This window comes from Myotis daubentonii, chromosome 9 (assembly GCF_963259705.1).
Source record: "Myotis daubentonii chromosome 9, mMyoDau2.1, whole genome shotgun sequence".
NCBI lineage: Eukaryota > Metazoa > Chordata > Mammalia > Chiroptera > Vespertilionidae > Myotis > Myotis daubentonii.
Genome location: NC_081848.1, coordinates 61,924,608 through 61,933,469, shown reverse-complemented (window position 1 = coordinate 61,933,469; position 8,862 = coordinate 61,924,608).

Sequence of the window (8,862 nt, the reverse complement as noted above, 5' to 3'; positions counted from 1 at the left end):
ATTAAGATGAAAAAAAAAAAAGTCTCTCCAAAATATTGCCAAGATGTCTTATACCCTGAGGAATATCAACAATGGCCATCAGGATCATAGGGAACAACAGAAGCCAGTAGAAACAAAGGCACTTAGAGTGACAGAAGCCAGAGGAAGTGATGGGGCAGAGGTGCAGGAATGGGAGGCAAAGGTAGGCAGAAAGCTCAAAACAGTGGAAGCCAATGATGAGTTTCATCATAGACTAATATGGTCGTATGAGTAAGTAAGTACACCTCTTTCTATCAACTTTTATTTCCACACATAATTTTGTGTTCATTTTCTCTTAAATATATACTGTGTGGCCCCATTCTCTCCAAGGTGTACTAGAAAAGCTGTGTATTTTGGAGTCAAACATCTATGAGTTTAAATTCTGACTCTGCCACTTACCATCTTGTAATCTTGGACAAATTAGATCATTTTTCTAAGTCTCAGTTTTCTCACTGTGGAATTGATAAGCCAGCTCTGTGGGTCTGTTTTGAGCAGCAGTAATAGTGAGTTCTCTCTTCTTGGACCCCTGCCAGGTGTTCCACATACATGATTATCTCAATCCATCTTCATAACCACACATGAAGATAAATATGTTTTTCCCATTTTACAGATTAGGAAACAGCCTCAGGTGGGTTAAGAAACCAGCCCAAAGCCCTGGCTGGTTTGGCTCAATGAATAGAGCATCCACCTGCAGACTGAAGGGTCCCAGGTTCGATTCTGGCTAAGAGTACATGCCTGGGTTGTGGGCTCAATCCCCGGTTGGGGGCATGCAGGAGGCAGCCAATCAATGATTCTCTCACATCATTGATGTTTCTATCTCTCCCTCTCCATTTCTCTCTAAAATCAATAAAATATATTTTTTAAAAAAGAAAGAAAGAAAGAAACCAGCCCAAGGTGAGACACAGAACCAAAATTTTCAAAGTCAGGTTGAATCTGACCTCAATATCCATGGGTTTTCCATTACGTAGCACTGTCTTTCACAGTGTCAAGTACAATGTCTGAGAGGAGGTGACTACAAAGCTTAAGGTGTCTTCCTTCCTCTCTCCTGCAGTTCTCTTCCCTTTGCCCTCCAGGTCTGGCTGGTATTCCACCACCTTCCAGATCACCCTTGTCAAAAGTGATGTTCTCTTGCCGTTCAACAATGATGACCTTTTGATTTCTCAGCTACAACCGGTCTATTGAGGCCAGGTAAAGATACTTAAAGCCTTTTTATGCAATCTCTCTTTTCTCTAGTGCATGCCTCTTCCTCAACCTCAAACTTATAGACTTCTCATGCATGAACCTGAATATTTTCTGTGTTCTCTACCCCTGGTGCTTTGCTCACCCTGCTCAAACTGTACTTTTTTTCAGCTCTTCCCCATCTTGTGTGTTGAGAGCTGTGGGTGGGAGAATCTGGAACTTCTCCAGCTGCATGACTTGGAGAGAATGGCTCCTGTTTGGGGTCCTTGGTGCCCCCTTATGTTCTCTTGTTTTTCTGCCTGGAGGCCCACAGTGACAGATCCTCTCGCTTGTTCTCTGCCTCACAGATTCACTGCTCAGACATAGCCAATAATAAATAACAACCTAGATGATTATGTCAGGTAGCTAATTGACTGTGTAACGTAGGCTACCAGCCTCTGGGGCAGCACAGTGTGCCTCTTGTAATTAATCACCCTCATCCCAGCCTGACTACCCAGCTATAGCAAATCACAGAACAATTAGGCATTTTCTGAGTGGGCTTCCCTGCCTGGGCCAAGAAGGTAGAAAACATCCCATTAATGTAGCTTTCTGTAGGTTCTCAAAGCCATATTGATTCTATGGGAAATCACTGCTGTGCCAGGCACTGTAGTAAATGCTGTAGGAGTTGGCAAGATGAAGAAGAAATAATCTGTGCCCTCCAGGACCACATAACTAAGTTGGGGATATAAGACAAAATTAGAGTAAGTATAATTTGATAAATGTTGAATGAGAGGTACAAATACATTCCTATGAGATAAGGGTGCATTTGGTTGAGGAATTGAGAAGTTAGAAGCATAAAGAACAGAATGCAATGTAGTATAGTGGTTCATGCTAGAATCAACCCATGAGGGCAATTCAAAACTATAGATGCCGAAACCCTACCCAATTACTATGAAATTGGAATCTCTGAGGGAAGGTGAAGTAAAATATCTCTATCTAGGTGTTTGAGAAATTCTGACACAATCATGATTTAGGGCAGGTACCAGCCCCATCTTTGATCCACTCTAATTAAAGTTTGGATTATGAATCACGTAACCTCTCCATCCAGCCTGCCTTTGCCATAGCTCACTGAACCAAGAATGGGTGTCCTACTCAAGCTGAGTTCCTTTAGAGTAGAAAGTCAGACATTCTAGTGAATTAGCTGAGTGTGCTGGACAAGGAAGGTGAGCTGGATTCTGAGGCAAAAGGGGACCATTTGAGAGCCATGCACAATGAAGAAGAGAAAAAAACTGCTTCTACCCCTGAAAACATTTTACTTGCCACTCCTAGTCCTTTGTGAGAAATTTAAACTTTCTGCAGTAAGTTTCATGAGAATCTGTTTCCTTATAAAATAACTCCATCCACTAAAATTTGCTTGTGTTAAGTTTCTCTTTCTCATTGGCAATATAGTTTATGGCAGAGAGAACCGCAAAACTGGGGAGATTTCAGAGGCTAGCTATTCCAACCTAATCATAAATTAATCCCAAGGCAAGGTTACTCCTCTCCACCCACTCTATGTGAAATTGCCTAGCACCGTGTTTGGCAGAGCAAATGCTCAGAGAAGCACCTGGGCCTAACTACACCTTCTGAGAGAGGAAATTCAGTACCTCAACACTGAATGCTCTGACTATTAGAAACTCCTCTTGTTATTGAGCCCAAATCTTTCTCCCTATAAGTTTTTATCATTGGAAACCAAACCGACTAATTCCCCCCCAATTTCACCATAACAGTAAACAAGTACTTTAAGAGGGCTCTCTGCATCCTCCCTTCCATTTCTTCTCCTTGAGCTAAATAAATGTCTTGCTTTAACTCAACTATTCCTTTTATGTCCTCTACTCCAGACCCTTCATTATTCTGACCCATCTCAAATTGGTTACTTTAATTTGCAAATATTCCTCTTAAAGTACAACATCCAAAATTAGGCAGGAGTTCCAAGTATGTTACCATCATCTCTAAGTGTTTAATTGTCTTGGGAAGCATGTCCAAATGTTAGTCCAGTCTTTTAGCATCTCCTTTGCCTTACACAGCAATCTTGTAAAGCACGTCTTTTTCTTATTCCCTTTTACAGCTAGAGGGAAACTAAAGACTAGAGCAGTTACGTGTCTTGCATAAAGGCATACAACTGAAAAGTAGTGTAGCCTGGATGTTATGAGTTGAATTGTGTTTCCCCAAAGTCCAAATGTTGAAGTCCGAACCCCCAGTACTTCAGAATGTGACTGTATTCTGAGATAGGCCCTATTTGAAGAGATAATTAAGGAAAAATTAGGTCATATAAATGGGCTCTAATCCAAAATGACTGGCATTCTAATATGAAGTGAAGATTAGGACACACAGAGGGAAAACCACGTGAAGACACAGGGAGAAGACAGGTGTCTGCAAGCGGAGAAGTCTCAGAAAAGACCAACCCTGAAAACCTTGATCTTGGACTCCAGGCCTCCAGAACCATGAGGATTTTATTTCTGTTGTTTAAGTTACCTAGTCTGTGGCACTTTGTTATGGCAGCACAAGCAAACTAATACACAGGGTTTGAACTTTGTTCTTAGATTTTAATTGCCATATCTTCTTCACTTTCCTGCCCAGGTTTCCTTCCTTGATTATCTCCTTTTTATAGTAAGCAGAAGGCATTAAAAAGTCCCAGCTGGAAATGATCCAGAGCAAGGTCTCTCTGTGTTAATACAAAAGTGACTGCCAGCCTCTTATGGCTGACAAAGAGAGATCCCTTGGATTGGGGTCCAGGCACAGGGCAAACCCAGGCAGGGGATAGAAAGTGACCTGGAATGTGAGCCAGACTCTGAGACTTGGGGCCATGTGGGTCTGTGATGATGAAACATGTGCTCAAACAGAGCTGCTGCACAAAGAAGGATACCAAGTCATAAAACATCTGGATCATGAGCATAAAAAACAAACAGACAGACCTCTAGCGTTCACCAGGTAGAGGCTGCATAGTGACGTGTTAAGTGTGTCAGCTTTGGAGTTAGGCTATTTGCATGTGACCCTGGGTTTGACCATTTGAGAAAATTGCTTGTTTGTTTACAGCCTCAGGTTTTCCTTTTATAAAATGGCCGGGGGTGGGGGGGCGGGGAGACACCTGTCTTATCAGGTTATTGTTAGGATTACAAAAATAATGTATATGAAATACCTAGGACACTGCCTAGCACATAGTTTTAAATTAAACGTTTATACTCACTATGTGTTATACCAGTGGCTCTCAACCTTGGCTGCACATTAGAATCACCTGGGAATCCTTTTAAAATCCTGATTTCTGGGCCTCATCCTCCAGAAATTCTGTTTCTTTGTTACTGATGTTGTGGCCCCACCCCATAACAAAGAAACAGATTTTCTGGATGATGGGGCCTAGAAATCAGGATTTTAAAAAGATTCCCAGTTGATTCTAATGTGCAGCCAAGGTTGAGAGCCACTGCTCTAAACTAATATACTATGTAGCACTCATTAAGTCTTCCTTATTGTTTCTATTAGATGTGTAACCTTGAACAAGTTCATTGGTCTCTCTGAACTTTTCTGTAAATTGGAGATAGTACCAATAGGTATTGTAAGATAATGCTTGAGGACAATATAACATAGTATACAAGGGTATTCAAAAGATGTTCTTTCATTCTCTCTTCTCAGTTATTTAGATCTACCAGGAGGCAGAGACTGAAGTAGCATAAAACTTGACTTGATAGTAGCTTTTTAGTCACTTGCAGTTTAGCTTCCCTATTCAGAGGCTATATGGACTTTATGTTAGCCCCCTGGTCACTATGCTTCCATTTCAGGGGATGCTAAAAATTATTGCACTCTTCTACCAAGCTGGCATGCCCCAAAGCCCATGTTGGCAGGAAAGTTCTTCTAGTTCTAAAGGGTGTGTCTTTCCATTTATTGCATTTCTGTTTAGATTGGAAACTTCTGAAATGACTGGAATGCTCTCTAAAACCACTCTCAATTCTCACTCATCTGCTCAAATTTTTTAGCCTGTGCTGTGGACACACCCAAGTCTTCCTCAATGTAGTTTTTTTTTTAAAAAAAATATATTTTTACTAGTGGCCCGGTGCATGAAATTTGTGCACAGGGAAGGGGGTGTTCCTCAGCCCGGCCTGCACCCTCTCCAATCTGGGACCCCTCAAAAAATGTCCTACTGCCAGTTTACAGGGATCGGGCCTAAACCAGCAGTCAGACATCCCTCTCGCAATCCGGGACTGCTGGCTCCTAACTGCTCACCTGCTTGCCTGCCGGCCTGCTTGCCCCCAAATGCCCCCCCCCCTCCAGCCTGATCACCCCCAACTGCACCCCCTGCTGGCCTGCTCACCCCCCACCTCCCCTCCCCACTGGCCTGCTCACCCCCAACTGACCCCTGCTGGCCTGCTCACTCCAAACTGCCCCCCCACTGTCCTGATCACCTCCAACTGACCCCCAATGATGGCCTGCTTACCCCCAACTGGCCCCCCTGCTGGTCTGCTTACCCCCAACAGCCCCACCCCCACCAGCCTGATCACCCACAACTGCCCTCCCCTCTTGGCCTCTAACCACCTCTACCTCAGCCCTGCCACCATGGCTTTGTCCAGAAGAACATCCGGAAGGCCTCCTGGAAGGTCTCCCAGTATAATTAGCATATTACCCTTTATTAGTATAGATAGAGCCTGGTGCATGGGTGGGGGCCAGCTGGTTTGCCCTGAAGTGTGTCCCGGATCAGGGTGGGGTTTCCTTGGGGTGTGGGGTGGCCTGGGCAAGGGGCCTGTGGTGGTTTGCAGGCCAGCCATGCTCCCATGGGGTGAGGGTCCCCGCTGGGGTGCCTGGCCAGTCTGGGTGAGGGGTTGATGGCTGTTTGCAGACTTGCCATGGCCCTGGGCAACCCAGGCTCCCAGACCCTCCTTGAGTGGAGGCCACAGCAGCTGGAAGCAGGTATCTGGGATTTATTTATCTTCTATAATTGAAACTTTGTAGACTTGAGCAGAGCCCACAGCTGGCCAGGGCAGGAGGGAAGCTTGGCTTCCTCCATCACCAGGGGCAACCCAAGCCTCCTGTTCACTCCAGCTCTGTGGCCGCTGCCATCTTGGTTGGGTTTATTTGCATACTCTCTCCTGATTGGCTTATGGATGTGGATTATGGGCGTGGCTTGTGGGTGTAGCGGAGGTATGGTCAATTTGCATGTTTCTCTTTTATTAGATAAGATTGATTTCAGAGAAGAAGGGAGAGGGAGAGAGAGATAGAAACATCGATTATGACAATCATTGATTGATTGCCTCCTGCATGCCCCACACTGGGGATGAAGCCCACAATCTGGGCATATGCCCTGATTAGGAATCAAACCATGACCTCTTGGTTCATAGGTCGACACTCAACCACTGAGGTTAACGTGGTTTTAATGTTGGCAATTTACAGAGGACTCCAGAGCCATTTGTTGCCACTGTTATGATTGCCCAGACTTTCATGGAATGGTTTAGAGATGAAGACAGTGCTAGGCATACCATGTGTACTAGATATAGCTAGTCTAATCTGGTCTGAGGAGAGAGAGAACTAGCTACAGATGGGGCATGAGTGCATCACATATACAAATGTACTTAGAGGCATGCTTCCTCATTTCCCTTTCTATTTACTACTTCCAAGCAATCACTAGTTGGAAGACCAAGATTCTAGTTCTCTTGTTTCCCTCACAAGCTCAGTGATGATTTAAAGCAAGGGTCATCAAACTTTTTTTATAAAGGTCCTGATAGGGTTGTGGGCCCTATGGTCTGTGTTTCAGCCATTGTTGTAAAAACAGCCATAGATAGTACATAAACAAATAGACATGTGTGTTCCCATAAAACTTTATTTACCAAAATAGGCAACAGGATGGGCAGGGTTAGGTGACATCTAATTGAACTTGTAAAGAAAGTTATTTTCATTCCAAAAAGTTTAGGAAAGGATAGAAATCAATGCCAAGAAGCAGCAGGCAGTTTATTATAATGGTCAAATGCAAGGTCAGCCTGCCTCGGTAAGGGTAGTGGGACCTTGAGCAAGTAACTCTTTATTTAAATGCCAGCTACTTAATTTATAAGATAGGAATCACTGCAGTATATTCCCCATCGTGCTAATGGGATAAACTAATGGGATGATCTAGGTAAGAACTAGAAACCTAGTAAGTACTCTGTGTTTGTTAGCTGTCAGAGGGAGGCCAGCAGAGCATTGTGGGTGAGTGTGGGCTCAGGGGCCCAGCTCTGTCACTTGACAACTAAGACCAAGAGCAGGTACTGTGCCTCAGCTTCAACTGTAGTAGTCCCTGCCTTATATGGGCACTGTCTTGGGTCAGGCTGCTATAACAGACATACCATAGAGTGGATGGCTTATGTATAACAGAAATTTACTTCTCACCATTCTGAAGGCTAGAATTCCAACATCAGGATAGTTGGGCTCTGGTGAGAACTATTATCCAATTGCAGACTACTGACTTCTCATTGTAGCCTCACATGACAGAAAGAGGGCAAGAGAGTTCTCTGCAGTCTTTTTCATAAGGGTTCTTACTCATGAGGGTTCCCCACTTGGACCTTAATTACCCCCCAAAGTCCCCACCTCCTAATACCATTACATTGACTACCCAATATATGCATTTTGGGAGCATACATACATTCAGTTCATACAGTGTTATGAGAATTAAATGAAGGAATAAACTCAAAACACTTAGAATAGTGCTAATTTATTATAATTATTCCAGCTGTTGCTTTTTTAAATTGGTAGTATATTATTAAGAAACTAGTGGCCCTGCACACGAATCCATGTGCAAGTAGCTCGCTGCCCCTTGCCTCAGCTGGCCGCCCTGCCCACTGCTGCTCATAGCTCTCTGCTTCACGTAGCTCACTGTCCCACACTCCTGTAGCTCTCTGTTGCAGGTAGCTCGCTGCCGCCCCCCCTCCCCCCCCCACTGATCGGTTGTTATGTGATGGTGTTCCAATCAATTTGCATATTACCCCATTATACGTATAGATAACTGTCTCATACTTGAAACAATCATTTCTAACATGTTTGAATATTTCCTTCTAATAATTTTATATAGTTGTGACCATACTGTTATTATGTGCATAATTTATCTCCTTTATTTGGTGTTATATGTTATCATGATTCCATTGTATTAAAAACCTTTTGCTAAAAAACCATTTTATTTGCTCTGTAACTATCCATGGAGTGAGTTTACCTTAATTTCCTTAGTCTTCGCCCCAGGCCTGGGCATGTTGGTGGTTTCCAGTTATTGAAATCTTAAATAATATTGCTGTAAATGTCTTGGGCACATAGCTTTTTGTATATTGTTGGATTCTCTCCTTAGGACAGTTTCTCCAAAGTGGAATTACTGGGTAAAAGCATATGTGTATATTTAAGTTGCTGTATACGGTATGTGCACTTAAATTACGTTCCAAAATGAATGCACCAATTCACAGCACTGCCATAGAATATGCCTTCACCAGACATCAATTTTCTCCTCTGTCAAGTGAGGGTACTAAAGCCTGCTTGGTCTACTTTATACAATTATTGTGAGAACCCAAATGTATATAGCCATGCTTTGGAAACTGCCACGAGATATATCACTGTAGTCATTTCTCTTTGGCGACAGCCTCTGTTTAGGCCAAATGAGAAGAGATTTTTTAAAAAGAAGAGAAATAAAGATGGCTCTAGAAGGCTTCA